The sequence below is a fragment of the Pleurodeles waltl genome, chromosome 3_1, assembly GCF_031143425.1.
Source record: "Pleurodeles waltl isolate 20211129_DDA chromosome 3_1, aPleWal1.hap1.20221129, whole genome shotgun sequence".
NCBI lineage: Eukaryota > Metazoa > Chordata > Amphibia > Caudata > Salamandridae > Pleurodeles > Pleurodeles waltl.
In genome coordinates this window covers 1,395,301,946-1,395,327,517 of record NC_090440.1, presented here as the reverse complement: position 1 = coordinate 1,395,327,517, position 25,572 = coordinate 1,395,301,946, and positions in this window count along the sequence as shown.

Below are 25,572 nucleotides of genomic sequence, written 5' to 3'. Positions count from 1 at the left end.
TCACACATCCAAGTACGTCCTTGTTAAGGCTCTAAAAAAAACTCAGGACTTTCTTATATTGCACTTGTTTGAAAATACTCGAGTCCTAATAATGGTTTATGCATGAACAGTGAACTTTTCCATCTGCAGAATATACCGAATGACCAGCGGTGGCAGTGTTGCACACAAGCTTTCCTCTGCCTTTCTGAGATTTAAAAAAAAAAAAGAAAAAGACGACTGCAAGCATTCTGGATTCTTCATCAATTTTTATGGTATGTGGAAGTTGGATTCACTCTTTTAATTTGTCATTAAAAGGTGTTCATGGCATTGGCAAGTCCTCATTATCTTTATTGTAGGGTTCTCTGTATACACATCGTTTTTGTCAAGCTGGTAGTGATATGTATTACGTTATGGTGCTCATAAGAGTTAAAAACTTTGACTGCTTCTGAAGCTGACAAAGTTGGTTCCAATTCTTGTGCTAACAAAATGTCATCAGGGGAACAACTGTTTTTGAGGGCGGAATGGGTCTCCTAATTTAGTGATTGGCTTAATTTCTCAATGAGGGATGCTCTTTTAACCTGTTCCCCTGCACTCTGTATGTGGAGTGTGATATTCAAGATGGGTTGTTGAAGATGTGCTAGATTGTTGTAGATCCGTCCCACTTTGAAAAAGGCCATAATGCTTTGAATGGTTCAGAGTATTTACCCATTACCCCTTCTACATGCCTGGCAGTTATAATTAAAGATTGTAATCTGTTGCATAGTTGCTGATCTGGTCATCCTGTGTGTCATCACTCACGATAGTAGCTCAGTTTGTGCCCGACATCATTAACTAGAGCAAGATGCCATGTGACATGGAGGCAATTGATTGCCTAGCATGAAATAGGATACTCTTTGGTGTTGACCAAGAGATATGCTATGTAGGACACCCAGCTGAACACTAGGATGGCGAGATGAGGAAATCAGAGGATTATTTGAGATTTACAAATTTGTGTGAAGTGAGGTTGATCCTAATATTGTCAGCCTCACCTTTGCATACCTGCCAGGAGTTTATAAAAATCGAAGCTGTTAGCATGTGTTATTCATACTATTCCCACTAACAGTAGCATAACCTTTTTTTCTCTTTCTCATCTAAACACCTGACTTAATTGCTATCAGTTTACCATAACCTGAAAAAAAGTGCAGTGAGAAGGTTGCGCTGTCCTTGGGTGGCAATACGCTCTTTTCTTCTGTCAATATAGAAGTGTTAGAGTTGGGTATAAAAGTGGTAGCAAAGGTGGCATGGAATTGGGAGATATAGAATGGGTTAAAAACACAAGTTGAGATTAGAATTTGAACTGAGCTGTGGATTATCACAATATTTCACACATCCAAGTACGTCCTTGTTAAGGCTCTAAAAAAAACTCAGGACTTTCTTATATTGCACTTGTTTGAAAATACTCGAGTCCTAATAATGGTTTATGCATGAACAGTGAACTTTTCCATCTGCAGAATATACCGAATGACCAGCGGTGGCAGTGTTGCACACAAGCTTTCCTCTGCCTTTCTGAGATTTAAAAAAAAAAAAGAAAAAGACGACTGCAAGCATTCTGGATTCTTCATCAATTTTTATGGTATGTGGAAGTTGGATTCACTCTTTTAATTTGTCATTAAAAGGTGTTCATGGCATTGGCAAGTCCTCATTATCTTTATTGTAGGGTTCTCTGTATACACATCGTTTTTGTCAAGCTGGTAGTGATATGTATTACGTTATGGTGCTCATAAGAGTTAAAAACTTTGACTGCTTCTGAAGCTGACAAAGTTGGTTCCAATTCTTGTGCTAACAAAATGTCATCAGGGGAACAACTGTTTTTGAGGGCGGAATGGGTCTCCTAATTTAGTGATTGGCTTAATTTCTCAATGAGGGATGCTCTTTTAACCTGTTCCCCTGCACTCTGTATGTGGAGTGTGATATTCAAGATGGGTTGTTGAAGATGTGCTAGATTGTTGTAGATCCGTCCCACTTTGAAAAAGGCCATAATGCTTTGAATGGTTCAGAGTATTTACCCATTACCCCTTCTACATGCCTGGCAGTTATAATTAAAGATAGTAATCTGTTGCATAGTTGCTGATCTGGTCATCCTGTGTGTCATCACTCACGATAGTAGCTCAGTTTGTGCCCGACATCATTAACTAGAGCAAGATGCCATGTGACATGGAGGCAATTGATTGCCTAGCATGAAATAGGATACTCTTTGGTGTTGACCAAGAGATATGCTATGTAGGACACCCAGCTGAACACTAGGATGGCGAGATGAGGAAATCATACAAATTTGTAAATCTCAAATAATCCTCTGAAGTGAGGTTGATCCTAATATTGTCAGCCTCACCTTTGCATACCTGCCAGGAGTTTATAAAAATCGAAGCTGTTAGCATGTGTTATTCATACTATTCCCACTAACAGTAGCATAACCTTTTTTTCTCTCTCTCATCTAAACACCTGACTTAATTGCTATCAGTTTACCATAACCTGAAAAAAAGTGCAGTGAGAAGGTTGCGCTGTCCTTGGGTGGCAATACGATCTTTTCTTCTGTCAATATAGAAGTGTTAGAGTTGTGTATAAAAGTGGTAGCAAAGGTGGCATGGAATTGGGAGATATATAATGGGTTAAAAACACAAGTTGAGATTAGAATTTGAACTGAGCTGTGGATTATCACAATATTTCACACATCCAAGTACGTCCTTGTTAAGGCTCTAAAAAAAACTCAGGACTTTCTTATATTGCACTTGTTTGAAAATACTCGAGTCCTAATAATGGTTTATGCATTAACAGTGGACTTTTCCATCTGCAGAATATACCGAATGACCAGCGGTGGCAGTGTTGCATGCAAGCTTTCCTCTGCATTTCTGAGATTTAAAAAAAAAAAGAAAAAGACGACTGCAAGCATTCTGGATTCTTTTCATCAATTTTTATGGTATGTGGAAGTTGGATTCACTCTTTTAATTTGTCATTAAAAGGTGTTCATGGCATTGGCAAGTCCTCATTATCTTTATTGTAGGGTTCTCTGTATACACATCGTTTTTGTCAAGCTGGTAGTGATATGCATTACGTTATGGTGCTCATAAGAGTTAAAAACTTTGACTGCTTCTGAAGCTGACAAAGCTGGTTCCAATTCTTGTGCTAACAAAATGTCATCAGGGGAACAACTGTTTTTGAGGGCGGAATGGGTCTCCTAATTTAGTGATTGGCTTAATTTCTCAATGAGGGATGCTCTTTTAACCTGTTCCCCTGCACTCTGTATGTGGAGTGTGATATTCAAGATGGGTTGTTGAAGATGTGCTAGATTGTTGTAGATCCGTCCCACTTTGAAAAAGGCCATAATGCTTTGAATGGTTCAGAGTATTTACCCATTACCCCTTCTACATGCCTGGCAGTTATAATTAAAGATAGTAATCTGTTGCATAGTTGCTGATCTGGTCATCCTGTGTGTCATCACTCACGATAGTAGCTCAGTTTGTGCCCGACATCATTAACTAGAGCAAGATGCCATGTGACATGGAGGCAATTGATTGCCTAGCATGAAATAGGATACTCTTTGGTGTTGACCAAGAGATATGCTATGTAGGACACCCAGCTGAACACTAGGATGGCGAGATGAGGAAATCAGAGGATTATTTGAGATTTACAAATTTGTGTGAAGTGAGGTTGATCCTAATATTGTCAGCCTCACCTTTGCATACCTGCCAGGAGTTTATAAAAATCGAAGCTGTTAGCATGTGTTATTCATACTATTCCCACTAACAGTAGCATAACCTTTTTTTCTCTTTCTCATCTAAACACCTGACTTAATTGCTATCAGTTTACCATAACCTGAAAAAAAGTGCAGTGAGAAGGTTGCGCTGTCCTTGGGTGGCAATACGCTCTTTTCTTCTGTCAATATAGAAGTGTTAGAGTTGGGTATAAAAGTGGTAGCAAAGGTGGCATGGAATTGGGAGATATAGAATGGGTTAAAAACACAAGTTGAGATTAGAATTTGAACTGAGCTGTGGATTATCACAATATTTCACACATCCAAGTACGTCCTTGTTAAGGCTCTAAAAAAAACTCAGGACTTTCTTATATTGCACTTGTTTGAAAATACTCGAGTCCTAATAATGGTTTATGCATTAACAGTGGACTTTTCCATCTGCAGAATATACCGAATGACCAGCGGTGGCAGTGTTGCACACAAGCTTTCCTCTGCATTTCTGAGATTTAAAAAAAAAAAAAAAGACTGCAAGCATTCTGGATTCTTTTCATCAATTTTTATGGTATGTGGAAGTTGGATTCACTCTTTTAATTTGTCATTAAAAGGTGTTCATGGCATTGGCAAGTCCTCATTATCTTTATTGTAGGGTTCTCTGTATGCACATCGTTTTTGTCAAGCTGGTAGTGATGTGCATTACGTTATGGTGCTCATAAGAGTTAAAAACTTTGACTGCTTCTGAAGTTGACAAAGCTGGTTCCAATTCTTGTGCTAACAAAATGTCATCAGGGGAACAACTGTTTTTGAGGGCGGAATGGGTCTCCTAAGTTAGTGACTGGCTTAATTTCTCAATGAGGGATGCTCTTTTAACCTGTTCCCCTGCACTCTGTATGTGGAGTGTGATATTCAAGATGGGTTGTTGAAGATGTGCTAGATTGTTGTAGATCCGTCCCACTTTGAAAAAGGCCATAATGCTTTGAATGGTTCAGAGTATTTACCCATTACCCCTTCTACATGCCTGGCAGTTATAATTAAAGATAGTAATCTGTTGCATAGTTGCTGATCTGGTCATCCTGTGTGTCATCACTCACGATAGTAGCTCAGTTTGTGCCCGACATCATTAACTAGAGCAAGATGCCATGTGACATGGAGGCAATTGATTGCCTAGCATGAACTAGGATACTCTTTGGTGTTGACCAAGAGATATGCTATGTAGGACACCCAGCTGAACACTAGGATGGCGAGATGAGGAAATCAGAGGATTATTTGAGATTTACAAATTTGTGTGAAGTGAGGTTGATCCTAATATTGTCAGCCTCACCTTTGCATACCTGCCAGGAGTTTATAAAAATCGAAGCTGTTAGCATGTGTTATTCATACTATTCCCACTAACAGTAGCATAACCTTTTTTTCTCTCTCTCATCTAAACACCTGACTTAATTGCTATCAGTTTACCATAACCTGAAAAAAAGTGCAGTGAGAAGGTTGCGCTGTCCTTGGGTGGCAATACGCTCTTTTCTTCTGTCAATATAGAAGTGTTAGAGTTGGGTATAAAAGTGGTAGCAAAGGTGGCATGGAATTGGGAGATATAGAATGGGTTAAAAACACAAGTTGAGATTAGAATTTGAACTGAGCTGTGGATTATCACAATATTTCACACATCCAAGTACGTCCTTGTTAAGGCTCTAAAAAAAACTCAGGACTTTCTTATATTGCACTTGTTTGAAAATACTCGAGTCCTAATAATGGTTTATGCATGAACAGTGAACTTTTCCATCTGCAGAATATACCGAATGACCAGCGGTGGCAGTGTTGCACACAAGCTTTCCTCTGCCTTTCTGAGATTTAAAAAAAAAAAAGAAAAAGACGACTGCAAGCATTCTGGATTCTTCATCAATTTTTATGGTATGTGGAAGTTGGATTCACTCTTTTAATTTGTCATTAAAAGGTGTTCATGGCATTGGCAAGTCCTCATTATCTTTATTGTAGGGTTCTCTGTATACACATCGTTTTTGTCAAGCTGGTAGTGATATGTATTACGTTATGGTGCTCATAAGAGTTAAAAACTTTGACTGCTTCTGAAGCTGACAAAGTTGGTTCCAATTCTTGTGCTAACAAAATGTCATCAGGGGAACAACTGTTTTTGAGGGCGGAATGGGTCTCCTAATTTAGTGATTGGCTTAATTTCTCAATGAGGGATGCTCTTTTAACCTGTTCCCCTGCACTCTGTATGTGGAGTGTGATATTCAAGATGGGTTGTTGAAGATGTGCTAGATTGTTGTAGATCCGTCCCACTTTGAAAAAGGCCATAATGCTTTGAATGGTTCAGAGTATTTACCCATTACCCCTTCTACATGCCTGGCAGTTATAATTAAAGATAGTAATCTGTTGCATAGTTGCTGATCTGGTCATCCTGTGTGTCATCACTCACGATAGTAGCTCAGTTTGTGCCCGACATCATTAACTAGAGCAAGATGCCATGTGACATGGAGGCAATTGATTGCCTAGCATGAAATAGGATACTCTTTGGTGTTGACCAAGAGATATGCTATGTAGGACACCCAGCTGAACACTAGGATGGCGAGATGAGGAAATCAGAGGATTATTTGAGATTTACAAATTTGTATGAAGTGAGGTTGATCCTAATATTGTCAGCCTCACCTTTGCATACCTGCCAGGAGTTTATAAAAATCGAAGCTGTTAGCATGTGTTATTCATACTATTCCCACTAACAGTAGCATAACCTTTTTTTCTCTCTCTCATCTAAACACCTGACTTAATTGCTATCAGTTTACCATAACCTGAAAAAAAGTGCAGTGAGAAGGTTGCGCTGTCCTTGGGTGGCAATACGGTCTTTTCTTCTGTCAATATAGAAGTGTTAGAGTTGGGTATAAAAGTGGTAGCAAAGGTGGCATGGAATTGGGAGATATAGAATGGGTTAAAAACACAAGTTGAGATTAGAATTTGAACTGAGCTGTGGATTATCACAATATTTCACACATCCAAGTACGTCCTTGTTAAGGCTCTAAAAAAAACTCAGGACTTTCTTATATTGCACTTGTTTGAAAATACTCGAGTCCTAATAATGGTTTATGCATGAACAGTGAACTTTTCCATCTGCAGAATATACCGAATGACCAGCGGTGGCAGTGTTGCACACAAGCTTTCCTCTGCCTTTCTGAGATTTAAAAAACAAAAAGAAAAAGACGACTGCAAGCATTCTGGATTCTTCATCAATTTTTATGGTATGTGGAAGTTGGATTCACTCTTTTAATTTGTCATTAAAAGGTGTTCATGGCATTGGCAAGTCCTCATTATCTTTATTGTAGGGTTCTCTGTATACACATCGTTTTTGTCAAGCTGGTAGTGATATGTATTACGTTATGGTGCTCATAAGAGTTAAAAACTTTGACTGCTTCTGAAGCTGACAAAGTTGGTTCCAATTCTTGTGCTAACAAAATGTCATCAGGGGAACAACTGTTTTTGAGGGCGGAATGGGTCTCCTAATTTAGTGATTGGCTTAATTTCTCAATGAGGGATGCTCTTTTAACCTGTTCCCCTGCACTCTGTATGTGGAGTGTGATATTCAAGATGGGTTGTTGAAGATGTGCTAGATTGTTGTAGATCCGTCCCACTTTGAAAAAGGCCATAATGCTTTGAATGGTTCAGAGTATTTACCCATTACCCCTTCTACATGCCTGGCAGTTATAATTAAAGATTGTAATCTGTTGCATAGTTGCTGATCTGGTCATCCTGTGTGTCATCACTCACGATAGTAGCTCAGTTTGTGCCCGACATCATTAACTAGAGCAAGATGCCATGTGACATGGAGGCAATTGATTGCCTAGCATGAAATAGGATACTCTTTGGTGTTGACCAAGAGATATGCTATGTAGGACACCCAGCTGAACACTAGGATGGCGAGATGAGGAAATCAGAGGATTATTTGAGATTTACAAATTTGTGTGAAGTGAGGTTGATCCTAATATTGTCAGCCTCACCTTTGCATACCTGCCAGGAGTTTATAAAAATCGAAGCTGTTAGCATGTGTTATTCATACTATTCCCACTAACAGTAGCATAACCTTTTTTTCTCTTTCTCATCTAAACACCTGACTTAATTGCTATCAGTTTACCATAACCTGAAAAAAAGTGCAGTGAGAAGGTTGCGCTGTCCTTGGGTGGCAATACGCTCTTTTCTTCTGTCAATATAGAAGTGTTAGAGTTGGGTATAAAAGTGGTAGCAAAGGTGGCATGGAATTGGGAGATATAGAATGGGTTAAAAACACAAGTTGAGATTAGAATTTGAACTGAGCTGTGGATTATCACAATATTTCACACATCCAAGTACGTCCTTGTTAAGGCTCTAAAAAAAACTCAGGACTTTCTTATATTGCACTTGTTTGAAAATACTCGAGTCCTAATAATGGTTTATGCATGAACAGTGAACTTTTCCATCTGCAGAATATACCGAATGACCAGCGGTGGCAGTGTTGCACACAAGCTTTCCTCTGCCTTTCTGAGATTTAAAAAAAAAAAAGAAAAAGACGACTGCAAGCATTCTGGATTCTTCATCAATTTTTATGGTATGTGGAAGTTGGATTCACTCTTTTAATTTGTCATTAAAAGGTGTTCATGGCATTGGCAAGTCCTCATTATCTTTATTGTAGGGTTCTCTGTATACACATCGTTTTTGTCAAGCTGGTAGTGATATGTATTACGTTATGGTGCTCATAAGAGTTAAAAACTTTGACTGCTTCTGAAGCTGACAAAGTTGGTTCCAATTCTTGTGCTAACAAAATGTCATCAGGGGAACAACTGTTTTTGAGGGCGGAATGGGTCTCCTAATTTAGTGATTGGCTTAATTTCTCAATGAGGGATGCTCTTTTAACCTGTTCCCCTGCACTCTGTATGTGGAGTGTGATATTCAAGATGGGTTGTTGAAGATGTGCTAGATTGTTGTAGATCCGTCCCACTTTGAAAAAGGCCATAATGCTTTGAATGGTTCAGAGTATTTACCCATTACCCCTTCTACATGCCTGGCAGTTATAATTAAAGATAGTAATCTGTTGCATAGTTGCTGATCTGGTCATCCTGTGTGTCATCACTCACGATAGTAGCTCAGTTTGTGCCCGACATCATTAACTAGAGCAAGATGCCATGTGACATGGAGGCAATTGATTGCCTAGCATGAAATAGGATACTCTTTGGTGTTGACCAAGAGATATGCTATGTAGGACACCCAGCTGAACACTAGGATGGCGAGATGAGGAAATCAGAGGATTATTTGAGATTTACAAATTTGTATGAAGTGAGGTTGATCCTAATATTGTCAGCCTCACCTTTGCATACCTGCCAGGAGTTTATAAAAATCGAAGCTGTTAGCATGTGTTATTCATACTATTCCCACTAACAGTAGCATAACCTTTTTTTCTCTCTCTCATCTAAACACCTGACTTAATTGCTATCAGTTTACCATAACCTGAAAAAAAGTGCAGTGAGAAGGTTGCGCTGTCCTTGGGTGGCAATACGCTCTTTTCTTCTGTCAATATAGAAGTGTTAGAGTTGGGTATAAAAGTGGTAGCAAAGGTGGCATGGAATTGGGAGATATAGAATGGGTTAAAAACACAAGTTGAGATTAGAATTTGAACTGAGCTGTGGATTATCACAATATTTCACACATCCAAGTACGTCCTTGTTAAGGCTCTAAAAAAAACTCAGGACTTTCTTATATTGCACTTGTTTGAAAATACTCGAGTCCTAATAATGGTTTATGCATGAACAGTGAACTTTTCCATCTGCAGAATATACCGAATGACCAGCGGTGGCAGTGTTGCACACAAGCTTTCCTCTGCCTTTCTGAGATTTAAAAAAAAAAAAGAAAAAGACGACTGCAAGCATTCTGGATTCTTCATCAATTTTTATGGTATGTGGAAGTTGGATTCACTCTTTTAATTTGTCATTAAAAGGTGTTCATGGCATTGGCAAGTCCTCATTATCTTTATTGTAGGGTTCTCTGTATACACATCGTTTTTGTCAAGCTGGTAGTGATATGTATTACGTTATGGTGCTCATAAGAGTTAAAAACTTTGACTGCTTCTGAAGCTGACAAAGTTGGTTCCAATTCTTGTGCTAACAAAATGTCATCAGGGGAACAACTGTTTTTGAGGGCGGAATGGGTCTCCTAATTTAGTGATTGGCTTAATTTCTCAATGAGGGATGCTCTTTTAACCTGTTCCCCTGCACTCTGTATGTGGAGTGTGATATTCAAGATGGGTTGTTGAAGATGTGCTAGATTGTTGTAGATCCGTCCCACTTTGAAAAAGGCCATAATGCTTTGAATGGTTCAGAGTATTTACCCATTACCCCTTCTACATGCCTGGCAGTTATAATTAAAGATAGTAATCTGTTGCATAGTTGCTGATCTGGTCATCCTGTGTGTCATCACTCACGATAGTAGCTCAGTTTGTGCCCGACATCATTAACTAGAGCAAGATGCCATGTGACATGGAGGCAATTGATTGCCTAGCATGAAATAGGATACTCTTTGGTGTTGACCAAGAGATATGCTATGTAGGACACCCAGCTGAACACTAGGATGGCGAGATGAGGAAATCAGAGGATTATTTGAGATTTACAAATTTGTATGAAGTGAGGTTGATCCTAATATTGTCAGCCTCACCTTTGCATACCTGCCAGGAGTTTATAAAAATCGAAGCTGTTAGCATGTGTTATTCATACTATTCCCACTAACAGTAGCATAACCTTTTTTTCTCTCTCTCATCTAAACACCTGACTTAATTGCTATCAGTTTACCATAACCTGAAAAAAAGTGCAGTGAGAAGGTTGCGCTGTCCTTGGGTGGCAATACGCTCTTTTCTTCTGTCAATATAGAAGTGTTAGAGTTGGGTATAAAAGTGGTAGCAAAGGTGGCATGGAATTGGGAGATATAGAATGGGTTAAAAACACAAGTTGAGATTAGAATTTGAACTGAGCTGTGGATTATCACAATATTTCACACATCCAAGTACGTCCTTGTTAAGGCTCTAAAAAAAACTCAGGACTTTCTTATATTGCACTTGTTTGAAAATACTCGAGTCCTAATAATGGTTTATGCATGAACAGTGAACTTTTCCATCTGCAGAATATACCGAATGACCAGCGGTGGCAGTGTTGCACACAAGCTTTCCTCTGCCTTTCTGAGATTTAAAAAACAAAAAGAAAAAGACGACTGCAAGCATTCTGGATTCTTCATCAATTTTTATGGTATGTGGAAGTTGGATTCACTCTTTTAATTTGTCATTAAAAGGTGTTCATGGCATTGGCAAGTCCTCATTATCTTTATTGTAGGGTTCTCTGTATACACATCGTTTTTGTCAAGCTGGTAGTGATATGTATTACGTTATGGTGCTCATAAGAGTTAAAAACTTTGACTGCTTCTGAAGCTGACAAAGTTGGTTCCAATTCTTGTGCTAACAAAATGTCATCAGGGGAACAACTGTTTTTGAGGGCGGAATGGGTCTCCTAATTTAGTGATTGGCTTAATTTCTCAATGAGGGATGCTCTTTTAACCTGTTCCCCTGCACTCTGTATGTGGAGTGTGATATTCAAGATGGGTTGTTGAAGATGTGCTAGATTGTTGTAGATCCGTCCCACTTTGAAAAAGGCCATAATGCTTTGAATGGTTCAGAGTATTTACCCATTACCCCTTCTACATGCCTGGCAGTTATAATTAAAGATTGTAATCTGTTGCATAGTTGCTGATCTGGTCATCCTGTGTGTCATCACTCACGATAGTAGCTCAGTTTGTGCCCGACATCATTAACTAGAGCAAGATGCCATGTGACATGGAGGCAATTGATTGCCTAGCATGAAATAGGATACTCTTTGGTGTTGACCAAGAGATATGCTATGTAGGACACCCAGCTGAACACTAGGATGGCGAGATGAGGAAATCAGAGGATTATTTGAGATTTACAAATTTGTGTGAAGTGAGGTTGATCCTAATATTGTCAGCCTCACCTTTGCATACCTGCCAGGAGTTTATAAAAATCGAAGCTGTTAGCATGTGTTATTCATACTATTCCCACTAACAGTAGCATAACCTTTTTTTCTCTTTCTCATCTAAACACCTGACTTAATTGCTATCAGTTTACCATAACCTGAAAAAAAGTGCAGTGAGAAGGTTGCGCTGTCCTTGGGTGGCAATACGCTCTTTTCTTCTGTCAATATAGAAGTGTTAGAGTTGGGTATAAAAGTGGTAGCAAAGGTGGCATGGAATTGGGAGATATAGAATGGGTTAAAAACACAAGTTGAGATTAGAATTTGAACTGAGCTGTGGATTATCACAATATTTCACACATCCAAGTACGTCCTTGTTAAGGCTCTAAAAAAAACTCAGGACTTTCTTATATTGCACTTGTTTGAAAATACTCGAGTCCTAATAATGGTTTATGCATGAACAGTGAACTTTTCCATCTGCAGAATATACCGAATGACCAGCGGTGGCAGTGTTGCACACAAGCTTTCCTCTGCCTTTCTGAGATTTAAAAAAAAAAAAGAAAAAGACGACTGCAAGCATTCTGGATTCTTCATCAATTTTTATGGTATGTGGAAGTTGGATTCACTCTTTTAATTTGTCATTAAAAGGTGTTCATGGCATTGGCAAGTCCTCATTATCTTTATTGTAGGGTTCTCTGTATACACATCGTTTTTGTCAAGCTGGTAGTGATATGTATTACGTTATGGTGCTCATAAGAGTTAAAAACTTTGACTGCTTCTGAAGCTGACAAAGTTGGTTCCAATTCTTGTGCTAACAAAATGTCATCAGGGGAACAACTGTTTTTGAGGGCGGAATGGGTCTCCTAATTTAGTGATTGGCTTAATTTCTCAATGAGGGATGCTCTTTTAACCTGTTCCCCTGCACTCTGTATGTGGAGTGTGATATTCAAGATGGGTTGTTGAAGATGTGCTAGATTGTTGTAGATCCGTCCCACTTTGAAAAAGGCCATAATGCTTTGAATGGTTCAGAGTATTTACCCATTACCCCTTCTACATGCCTGGCAGTTATAATTAAAGATAGTAATCTGTTGCATAGTTGCTGATCTGGTCATCCTGTGTGTCATCACTCACGATAGTAGCTCAGTTTGTGCCCGACATCATTAACTAGAGCAAGATGCCATGTGACATGGAGGCAATTGATTGCCTAGCATGAAATAGGATACTCTTTGGTGTTGACCAAGAGATATGCTATGTAGGACACCCAGCTGAACACTAGGATGGCGAGATGAGGAAATCAGAGGATTATTTGAGATTTACAAATTTGTATGAAGTGAGGTTGATCCTAATATTGTCAGCCTCACCTTTGCATACCTGCCAGGAGTTTATAAAAATCGAAGCTGTTAGCATGTGTTATTCATACTATTCCCACTAACAGTAGCATAACCTTTTTTTCTCTCTCTCATCTAAACACCTGACTTAATTGCTATCAGTTTACCATAACCTGGAAAAAAGTGCAGTGAGAAGGTTGCGCTGTCCTTGGGTGGCAATACGCTCTTTTCTTCTGTCAATATAGAAGTGTTAGAGTTGGGTATAAAAGTGGTAGCAAAGGTGGCATGGAATTGGGAGATATAGAATGGGTTAAAAACACAAGTTGAGATTAGAATTTGAACTGAGCTGTGGATTATCACAATATTTCACACATCCAAGTACGTCCTTGTTAAGGCTCTAAAAAAAACTCAGGACTTTCTTATATTGCACTTGTTTGAAAATACTCGAGTCCTAATAATGGTTTATGCATGAACAGTGAACTTTTCCATCTGCAGAATATACCGAATGACCAGCGGTGGCAGTGTTGCACACAAGCTTTCCTCTGCCTTTCTGAGATTTAAAAAAAAAAAAGAAAAAGACGACTGCAAGCATTCTGGATTCTTCATCAATTTTTATGGTATGTGGAAGTTGGATTCACTCTTTTAATTTGTCATTAAAAGGTGTTCATGGCATTGGCAAGTCCTCATTATCTTTATTGTAGGGTTCTCTGTATACACATCGTTTTTGTCAAGCTGGTAGTGATATGTATTACGTTATGGTGCTCATAAGAGTTAAAAACTTTGACTGCTTCTGAAGCTGACAAAGTTGGTTCCAATTCTTGTGCTAACAAAATGTCATCAGGGGAACAACTGTTTTTGAGGGCGGAATGGGTCTCCTAATTTAGTGATTGGCTTAATTTCTCAATGAGGGATGCTCTTTTAACCTGTTCCCCTGCACTCTGTATGTGGAGTGTGATATTCAAGATGGGTTGTTGAAGATGTGCTAGATTGTTGTAGATCCGTCCCACTTTGAAAAAGGCCATAATGCTTTGAATGGTTCAGAGTATTTACCCATTACCCCTTCTACATGCCTGGCAGTTATAATTAAAGATAGTAATCTGTTGCATAGTTGCTGATCTGGTCATCCTGTGTGTCATCACTCACGATAGTAGCTCAGTTTGTGCCCGACATCATTAACTAGAGCAAGATGCCATGTGACATGGAGGCAATTGATTGCCTAGCATGAAATAGGATACTCTTTGGTGTTGACCAAGAGATATGCTATGTAGGACACCCAGCTGAACACTAGGATGGCGAGATGAGGAAATCAGAGGATTATTTGAGATTTACAAATTTGTGTGAAGTGAGGTTGATCCTAATATTGTCAGCCTCACCTTTGCATACCTGCCAGGAGTTTATAAAAATCGAAGCTGTTAGCATGTGTTATTCATACTATTCCCACTAACAGTAGCATAACCTTTTTTTCTCTTTCTCATCTAAACACCTGACTTAATTGCTATCAGTTTACCATAACCTGAAAAAAAGTGCAGTGAGAAGGTTGCGCTGTCCTTGGGTGGCAATACGCTCTTTTCTTCTGTCAATATAGAAGTGTTAGAGTTGGGTATAAAAGTGGTAGCAAAGGTGGCATGGAATTGGGAGATATAGAATGGGTTAAAAACACAAGTTGAGATTAGAATTTGAACTGAGCTGTGGATTATCACAATATTTCACACATCCAAGTACGTCCTTGTTAAGGCTCTAAAAAAAACTCAGGACTTTCTTATATTGCACTTGTTTGAAAATACTCGAGTCCTAATAATGGTTTATGCATTAACAGTGGACTTTTCCATCTGCAGAATATACCGAATGACCAGCGGTGGCAGTGTTGCACACAAGCTTTCCTCTGCCTTTCTGAGATTTAAAAAAAAAAAAGAAAAAGACGACTGCAAGCATTCTGGATTCTTCATCAATTTTTATGGTATGTGGAAGTTGGATTCACTCTTTTAATTTGTCATTAAAAGGTGTTCATGGCATTGGCAAGTCCTCATTATCTTTATTGTAGGGTTCTCTGTATACACATCGTTTTTGTCAAGCTGGTAGTGATATGTATTACGTTATGGTGCTCATAAGAGTTAAAAACTTTGACTGCTTCTGAAGCTGACAAAGTTGGTTCCAATTCTTGTGCTAACAAAATGTCATCAGGGGAACAACTGTTTTTGAGGGCGGAATGGGTCTCCTAATTTAGTGATTGGCTTAATTTCTCAATGAGGGATGCTCTTTTAACCTGTTCCCCTGCACTCTGTATGTGGAGTGTGATATTCAAGATGGGTTGTTGAAGATGTGCTAGATTGTTGTAGATCCGTCCCACTTTGAAAAAGGCCATAATGCTTTGAATGGTTCAGAGTATTTACCCATTACCCCTTCTACATGCCTGGCAGTTATAATTAAAGATAGTAATCTGTTGCATAGTTGCTGATCTGGTCATCCTGTGTGTCATCACTCACGATAGTAGCTCAGTTTGTGCCCGACATCATTAACTAGAGCAAGATGCCATGTGACATGGAGGCAATTGATTGCCTAGCATGAAATAAGATACTCTTTGGTGTTGACCAAGAGATATGCTATGTAGGACACCCAGCTGAACACTAGGATGGCGAGATGAGGAAATCATACAAATTTGTAAATCTCAAATAATCCTCTGAAGTGAGGTTGATCCTAATATTGTCAGCCTCACCTTTGCATACCTGCCAGGAGTTTATAAAAATCGAAGCTGTTAGCATGTGTTATTCATACTATTCCCACTAACAGTAGCATAACCTTTTTGTCTCTCTCTCATCTAAACACCTGACTTAATTGCTATCAGTTTACCATAACCTGAAAAAAAGTGCAGTGAGAAGGTTGCGCTGTCCTTGGGTGGCAATACGATCTTTTCTTCTGTCAATATAGAAGTGTTAGAGTTGTGTATAAAAGTGGTAGCAAAGGTGGCATGGAATTGGGAGATATAGAATGGGTTAAAAACACAAGTTGAGATTAGAATTTGAACTGAGCTGTGGATTATCACAATATTTCACACATCCAAGTACGTCCTTGTTAAGGCTCTAAAAAAAACTCAGGACTTTCTTATATTGCACTTGTTTGAAAATACTCGAGTCCTAATAATGGTTTATGCATTAACAGTGGACTTTTCCATCTGCAGAATATACCGAATGACTAGCGGTGGCAGTGTTGCACACAAGCTTTCCTCTGCATTTCTGAGATTTAAAAAAAAAAAAAAAGACGACTGCAAGCATTCTGGATTCTTTTCATCAATTTTTATGGTATGTGGAAGTTGGATTCACTCTTTTAATTTGTCATTAAAAGGTGTTCATGGCATTGGCAAGTCCTCATTATCTTTATTGTAGGGTTCTCTGTATACACATCGTTTTTGTCAAGCTGGTAGTGATATGCATTACGTTATGGTGCTCATAAGAGTTAAAAACTTTGACTGCTTCTGAAGCTGACAAAGCTGGTTCCAATTCTTGTGCTAACAAAATGTCATCAGGGGAACAACTGTTTTTGAGGGCGGAATGGGTCTCCTAATTTAGTGATTGGCTTAATTTCTCAATGAGGGATGCTCTTTTAACCTGTTCCCCTGCACTCTGTATGTGGAGTGTGATATTCAAGATGGGTTGTTGAAGATGTGCTAGATTGTTGTAGATCCGTCCCACTTTGAAAAAGGCCATAATGCTTTGAATGGTTCAGAGTATTTACCCATTACCCCTTCTACATGCCTGGCAGTTATAATTAAAGATAGTAATCTGTTGCATAGTTGCTGATCTGGTCATCCTGTGTGTCATCACTCACGATAGTAGCTCAGTTTGTGCCCGACATCATTAACTAGAGCAAGATGCCATGTGACATGGAGGCAATTGATTGCCTAGCATGAAATAGGATACTCTTTGGTGTTGACCAAGAGATATGCTATGTAGGACACCCAGCTGAACACTAGGATGGCGAGATGAGGAAATCAGAGGATTATTTGAGATTTACAAATTTGTGTGAAGTGAGGTTGATCCTAATATTGTCAGCCTCACCTTTGCATACCTGCCAGGAGTTTATAAAAATCGAAGCTGTTAGCATGTGTTATTCATACTATTCCCACTAACAGTAGCATAACCTTTTTTTCTCTTTCTCATCTAAACACCTGACTTAATTGCTATCAGTTTACCATAACCTGAAAAAAAGTGCAGTGAGAAGGTTGCGCTGTCCTTGGGTGGCAATACGCTCTTTTCTTCTGTCAATATAGAAGTGTTAGAGTTGGGTATAAAAGTGGTAGCAAAGGTGGCATGGAATTGGGAGATATAGAATGGGTTAAAAACACAAGTTGAGATTAGAATTTGAACTGAGCTGTGGATTATCACAATATTTCACACATCCAAGTACGTCCTTGTTAAGGCTCTAAAAAAAACTCAGGACTTTCTTATATTGCACTTGTTTGAAAATACTCGAGTCCTAATAATGGTTTATGCATGAACAGTGAACTTTTCCATCTGCAGAATATACCGAATGACCAGCGGTGGCAGTGTTGCACACAAGCTTTCCTCTGCCTTTCTGAGATTTAAAAAAAAAAAAGAAAAAGACGACTGCAAGCATTCTGGATTCTTCATCAATTTTTATGGTATGTGGAAGTTGGATTCACTCTTTTAATTTGTCATTAAAAGGTGTTCATGGCATTGGCAAGTCCTCATTATCTTTATTGTAGGGTTCTCTGTATACACATCGTTTTTGTCAAGCTGGTAGTGATATGTATTACGTTATGGTGCTCATAAGAGTTAAAAACTTTGACTGCTTCTGAAGCTGACAAAGTTGGTTCCAATTCTTGTGCTAACAAAATGTCATCAGGGGAACAACTGTTTTTGAGGGCGGAATGGGTCTCCTAATTTAGTGATTGGCTTAATTTCTCAATGAGGGATGCTCTTTTAACCTGTTCCCCTGCACTCTGTATGTGGAGTGTGATATTCAAGATGGGTTGTTGAAGATGTGCTAGATTGTTGTAGATCCGTCCCACTTTGAAAAAGGCCATAATGCTTTGAATGGTTCAGAGTATTTACCCATTACCCCTTCTACATGCCTGGCAGTTATAATTAAAGATAGTAATCTGTTGCATAGTTGCTGATCTGGTCATCCTGTGTGTCATCACTCACGATAGTAGCTCAGTTTGTGCCCGACATCATTAACTAGAGCAAGATGCCATGTGACATGGAGGCAATTGATTGCCTAGCATGAAATAGGATACTCTTTGGTGTTGACCAAGAGATATGCTATGTAGGACACCCAGCTGAACACTAGGATGGCGAGATGAGGAAATCAGAGGATTATTTGAGATTTACAAATTTGTATGAAGTGAGGTTGATCCTAATATTGTCAGCCTCACCTTTGCATACCTGCCAGGAGTTTATAAAAATCGAAGCTGTTAGCATGTGTTATTCATACTATTCCCACTAACAGTAGCATAACCTTTTTTTCTCTCTCTCATCTAAACACCTGACTTAATTGCTATCAGTTTACCATAACCTGAAAAAAAGTGCAGTGAGAAGGTTGCGCTGTCCTTGGGTGGCAATACGCTCTTTTCTTCTGTCAATATAGAAGTGTTAGAGTTGGGTATAAAAGTGGTAGCAAAGGTGGCATGGAATTGGGAGATATAGAATGGGTTAAAAACACAAGTTGAGATTAGAATTTGAACTGAGCTGTGGATTATCACAATATTTCACACATCCAAGTACGTCCTTGTTAAGGCTCTAAAAAAAACTCAGGACTTTCTTATATTGCACTTGTTTGAAAATACTCGAGTCCTAATAATGGTTTATGCATGAACAGTGAACTTTTCCATCTGCAGAATATACCGAATGACCAGCGGTGGCAGTGTTGCACACAAGCTTTCCTCTGCCTTTCTGAGATTTAAAAAAAAAAAAAGAAAAAGACGACTGCAAGCATTCTGGATTCTTCATCAATTTTTATGGTATGTGGAAGTTGGATTCACTCTTTTAATTTGTCATTAAAAGGTGTTCATGGCATTGGCAAGTCCTCATTATCTTTATTGTAGGGTTCTCTGTATACACATCGTTTTTGTCAAGCTGGTAGTGATATGTATTACGTTATGGTGCTCATAAGAGTTAAAAACTTTGACTGCTTCTGAAGTTGACAAAGCTGGTTCCAATTCTTGTGCTAACAAAATGTCATCAGGGGAACAACTGTTTTTGAGGGCGGAATGGGTCTCCTAATTTAGTGATTGGCTTAATTTCTCAATGAGGGATGCTCTTTTAACCTGTTCCCCTGCACTCTGTATGTGGAGTGTGATATTCAAGATGGGTTGTTGAAGATGTGCTAGATTGTTGTAGATCCGTCCCACTTTGAAAAAGGCCATAATGCTTTGAATGGTTCAGAGTATTTACCCATTACCCCTTCTACATGCCTGGCAGTTATAATTAAAGATAGTAATCTGTTGCATAGTTGCTGATCTGGTCATCCTGTGTGTCATCACTCACGATAGTAGCTCAGTTTGTGCCCGACATCATTAACTAGAGCAAGATGCCATGTGACATGGAGGCAATTGATTGCCTAGCATGAAATAGGATACTCTTTGGTGTTGACCAAGAGATATGCTATGTAGGACACCCAGCTGAACACTAGGATGGCGAGATGAGGAAATCATACAAATTTGTAAATCTCAAATAATCCTCTGAAGTGAGGTTGATCCTAATATTGTCAGCCTCACCTTTGCATACCTGCCAGGAGTTTATAAAAATCGAAGCTGTTAGCATGTGTTATTCATACTATTCCCACTAACAGTAGCATAACCTTTTTGTCTCTCTCTCATCTAAACACCTGACTTAATTGCTATCAGTTTACCATAACCTGAAAAAAAGTGCAGTGAGAAGGTTGCGCTGTCCTTGGGTGGCAATACGATCTTTTCTTCTGTCAATATAGAAGTGTTAGAGTTGTGTATAAAAGTGGTAGCAAAGGTGGCATGGAATTGGGAGATATAGAATGGGTTAAAAACACAAGTTGAGATTAGAATTTGAACTGAGCTGTGGATTATCACAATATTTCACACATCCAAGTACGTCCTTGTTAAGGCTCTAAAAAAAACTCAGGACTTTCTTATATTGCACTTGTTTGAAAATACTCGAGTCCTAATAATGGTTTATGCATTAACAGTGGACTTTTCCATCTGCAGAATATACCGAATGACTAGCGGTGGCAGTGTTGCACACAAGCTTTCCTCTGCATTTCTGAGATTTAAAAAAAAAAAAAAAGACTGCAAGCATTCTGGATTCTTTTCATCAATTTTTATGGTATGTGGAAGTTGGATTCACTCTTTTAATTTGTCATTAAAAGGTGTTCATGGCATTGGCAAGTCCTCATTATCTTTATTGTAGGGTTCTCTGTATACACATCGTTTTTGTCAAGCTGGTAGTGATATGCATTACGTTATGGTGCTCATAAGAGTTAAAAACTTTGACTGCTTCTGAAGCTGACAAAGCTGGTTCCAATTCTTGTGCTAACAAAATGTCATCAGGGGAACAACTGTTTTTGAGGGCGGAATGGGTCTCCTAATTTAGTGATTGGCTTAATTTCTCAATGAGGGATGCTCTTTTAACCTGTTCCCCTGCACTCTGTATGTGGAGTGTGATATTCAAGATGGGTTGTTGAAGATGTGCTAGATTGTTGTATATCCGTCCCACTTTGAAAAAGGCCATAATGCTTTGAATGGTTCAGAGTATTTACCCATTACCCCTTCTACATGCCTGGCAGTTATAATTAAAGATAGTAATCTGTTGCATAGTTGCTGATCTGGTCATCCTGTGTGTCATCACTCACGATAGTAGCTCAGTTTGTGCCCGACATCATTAACTAGAGCAAGATGCCATGTGACATGGAGGCAATTGATTGCCTAGCATGAAATAGGATACTCTTTGGTGTTGACCAAGAGATATGCTATGTAGGACACCCAGCTGAACACTAGGATGGCGAGATGAGGAAATCAGAGGATTATTTGAGATTTACAAATTTGTGTGAAGTGAGGTTGATCCTAATATTGTCAGCCTCACCTTTGCATACCTGCCAGGAGTTTATAAAAATCGAAGCTGTTAGCATGTGTTATTCATACTATTCCCACTAACAGTAGCATAACCTTTTTTTCTCTTTCTCATCTAAACACCTGACTTAATTGCTATCAGTTTACCATAACCTGAAAAAAAGTGCAGTGAGAAGGTTGCGCTGTCCTTGGGTGGCAATACGCTCTTTTCTTCTGTCAATATAGAAGTGTTAGAGTTGGGTATAAAAGTGGTAGCAAAGGTGGCATGGAATTGGGAGATATAGAATGGGTTAAAAACACAAGTTGAGATTAGAATTTGAACTGAGCTGTGGATTATCACAATATTTCACACATCCAAGTACGTCCTTGTTAAGGCTCTAAAAAAAACTCAGGACTTTCTTATATTGCACTTGTTTGAAAATACTCGAGTCCTAATAATGGTTTATGCATGAACAGTGAACTTTTCCATCTGCAGAATATACCGAATGACCAGCGGTGGCAGTGTTGCACACAAGCTTTCCTCTGCCTTTCTGAGATTTAAAAAAAAAAAAGAAAAAGACGACTGCAAGCATTCTGGATTCTTCATCAATTTTTATGGTATGTGGAAGTTGGATTCACTCTTTTAATTTGTCATTAAAAGGTGTTCATGGCATTGGCAAGTCCTCATTATCTTTATTGTAGGGTTCTCTGTATACACATCGTTTTTGTCAAGCTGGTAGTGATATGTATTACGTTATGGTGCTCATAAGAGTTAAAAACTTTGACTGCTTCTGAAGCTGACAAAGTTGGTTCCAATTCTTGTGCTAACAAAATGTCATCAGGGGAACAACTGTTTTTGAGGGCGGAATGGGTCTCCTAATTTAGTGATTGGCTTAATTTCTCAATGAGGGATGCTCTTTTAACCTGTTCCCCTGCACTCTGTATGTGGAGTGTGATATTCAAGATGGGTTGTTGAAGATGTGCTAGATTGTTGTAGATCCGTCCCACTTTGAAAAAGGCCATAATGCTTTGAATGGTTCAGAGTATTTACCCATTACCCCTTCTACATGCCTGGCAGTTATAATTAAAGATAGTAATCTGTTGCATAGTTGCTGATCTGGTCATCCTGTGTGTCATCACTCACGATAGTAGCTCAGTTTGTGCCCGACATCATTAACTAGAGCAAGATGCCATGTGACATGGAGGCAATTGATTGCCTAGCATGAAATAGGATACTCTTTGGTGTTGACCAAGAGATATGCTATGTAGGACACCCAGCTGAACACTAGGATGGCGAGATGAGGAAATCAGAGGATTATTTGAGATTTACAAATTTGTATGAAGTGAGGTTGATCCTAATATTGTCAGCCTCACCTTTGCATACCTGCCAGGAGTTTATAAAAATCGAAGCTGTTAGCATGTGTTATTCATACTATTCCCACTAACAGTAGCATAACCTTTTTTTCTCTCTCTCATCTAAACACCTGACTTAATTGCTATCAGTTTACCATAACCTGAAAAAAAGTGCAGTGAGAAGGTTGCGCTGTCCTTGGGTGGCAATACGCTCTTTTCTTCTGTCAATATAGAAGTGTTAGAGTTGGGTATAAAAGTGGTAGCAAAGGTGGCATGGAATTGGGAGATATAGAATGGGTTAAAAACACAAGTTGAGATTAGAATTTGAACTGAGCTGTGGATTATCACAATATTTCACACATCCAAGTACGTCCTTGTTAAGGCTCTAAAAAAAACTCAGGACTTTCTTATATTGCACTTGTTTGAAAATACTCGAGTCCTAATAATGGTTTATGCATGAACAGTGAACTTTTCCATCTGCAGAATATACCGAATGACCAGCGGTGGCAGTGTTGCACACAAGTTTTCCTCTGCCTTTCTGAGATTTAAAAAAAAAAAAGAAAAAGACGACTGCAAGCATTCTGGATTCTTCATCAATTTTTATGGTATGTGGAAGTTGGATTCACTCTTTTAATTTGTCATTAAAAGGTGTTCATGGCATTGGCAAGTCCTCATTATCTTTATTGTAGGGTTCTCTGTATACACATCGTTTTTGTCAAGCTGGTAGTGATATGTATTACGTTATGGTGCTCATAAGAGTTAAAAACTTTGACTGCTTCTGAAGTTGACAAAGCTGGTTCCAATTCTTGTGCTAACAAAATGTCATCAGGGGAACAACTGTTTTTGAGGGCGGAATGGGTCTCCTAAGTTAGTGACTGGCTTAATTTCTCAATGAGGGATGCTCTTTTAACCTGTTCCCCTGCACTCTGTATGTGGAGTGTGATATTCAAGATGGGTTGTTGAAGATGTGCTAGATTGTTGTAGATCCGTCCCACTTTGAAAAAGGCCATAATGCTTTGAATGGTTCAGAGTATTTACCCATTACCCCTTCTACATGCCTGGCAGTTATAATTAAAGATAGTAATCTGTTGCATAGTTGCTTATCTGGTCATCCTGTGTGTCATCACTCACGATAGTAGCTCAGTTTGTGCCCGACATCATTAACTAGAGCAAGATGCCATGTGACATGGAGGCAATTGATTGCCTAGCATGAAATAGGATACTCTTTGGTGTTGACCAAGAGATATGCTATGTAGGACACCCAGCTGAACACTAGGATGGCGAGATGAGGAAATCAGAGGATTATTTGAGATTTACAAATTTGTATGAAGTGAGGTTGATCCTAATATTGTCAGCCTCACCTTTGCATACCTGCCAGGAGTTTATAAAAATCGAAGCTGTTAGCATGTGTTATTCATACTATTCCCACTAACAGTAGCATAACCTTTTTTTCTCTCTCTCATCTAAACACCTGACTTAATTGCTATCAGTTTACCATAACCTGAAAAAAAGTGCAGTGAGAAGGTTGCGCTGTCCTTGGGTGGCAATACGCTCTTTTCTTCTGTCAATATAGAAGTGTTAGAGTTGGGTATAAAAGTGGTAGCAAAGGTGGCATGGAATTGGGAGATATAGAATGGGTTAAAAACACAAGTTGAGATTAGAATTTGAACTGAGCTGTGGATTATCACAATATTTCACACATCCAAGTACGTCCTTGTTAAGGCTCTAAAAAAAACTCAGGACTTTCTTATATTGCACTTGTTTGAAAATACTCGAGTCCTAATAATGGTTTATGCATGAACAGTGAACTTTTCCATCTGCAGAATATACCGAATGACCAGCGGTGGCAGTGTTGCACACAAGCTTTCCTCTGCCTTTCTGAGATTTAAAAAAAATAAAGAAAAAGACGACTGCAAGCATTCTGGATTCTTCATCAATTTTTATGGTATGTGGAAGTTGGATTCACTCTTTTAATTTGTCATTAAAAGGTGTTCATGGCATTGGCAAGTCCTCATTATCTTTATTGTAGGGTTCTCTGTATACACATCGTTTTTGTCAAGCTGGTAGTGATATGTATTACGTTATGGTGCTCATAAGAGTTAAAAACTTTGACTGCTTCTGAAGCTGACAAAGTTGGTTCCAATTCTTGTGCTAACAAAATGTCATCAGGGGAACAACTGTTTTTGAGGGCGGAATGGGTCTCCTAATTTAGTGATTGGCTTAATTTCTCAATGAGGGATGCTCTTTTAACCTGTTCCCCTGCACTCTGTATGTGGAGTGTGATATTCAAGATGGGTTGTTGAAGATGTGCTAGATTGTTGTAGATCCGTCCCACTTTGAAAAAGGCCATAATGCTTTGAATGGTTCAGAGTATTTACCCATTACCCCTTCTACATGCCTGGCAGTTATAATTAAAGATTGTAATCTGTTGCATAGTTGCTGATCTGGTCATCCTGTGTGTCATCACTCACGATAGTAGCTCAGTTTGTGCCCGACATCATTAACTAGAGCAAGATGCCATGTGACATGGAGGCAATTGATTGCCTAGCATGAAATAGGATACTCTTTGGTGTTGACCAAGAGATATGCTATGTAGGACACCCAGCTGAACACTAGGATGGCGAGATGAGGAAATCAGAGGATTATTTGAGATTTACAAATTTGTGTGAAGTGAGGTTGATCCTAATATTGTCAGCCTCACCTTTGCATACCTGCCAGGAGTTTATAAAAATCGAAGCTGTTAGCATGTGTTATTCATACTATTCCCACTAACAGTAGCATAACCTTTTTGTCTCTCTCTCATCTAAACACCTGACTTAATTGCTATCAGTTTACCATAACCTGAAAAAAAGTGCAGTGAGAAGGTTGCGCTGTCCTTGGGTGGCAATACGATCTTTTCTTCTGTCAATATAGAAGTGTTAGAGTTGTGTATAAAAGTGGTAGCAAAGGTGGCATGGAATTGGGAGATATAGAATGGGTTAAAAACACAAGTTGAGATTAGAATTTGAACTGAGCTGTGGATTATCACAATATTTCACACATCCAAGTACGTCCTTGTTAAGGCTCTAAAAAAAACTCAGGACTTTCTTATATTGCACTTGTTTGAAAATACTCGAGTCCTAATAATGGTTTATGCATTAACAGTGGACTTTT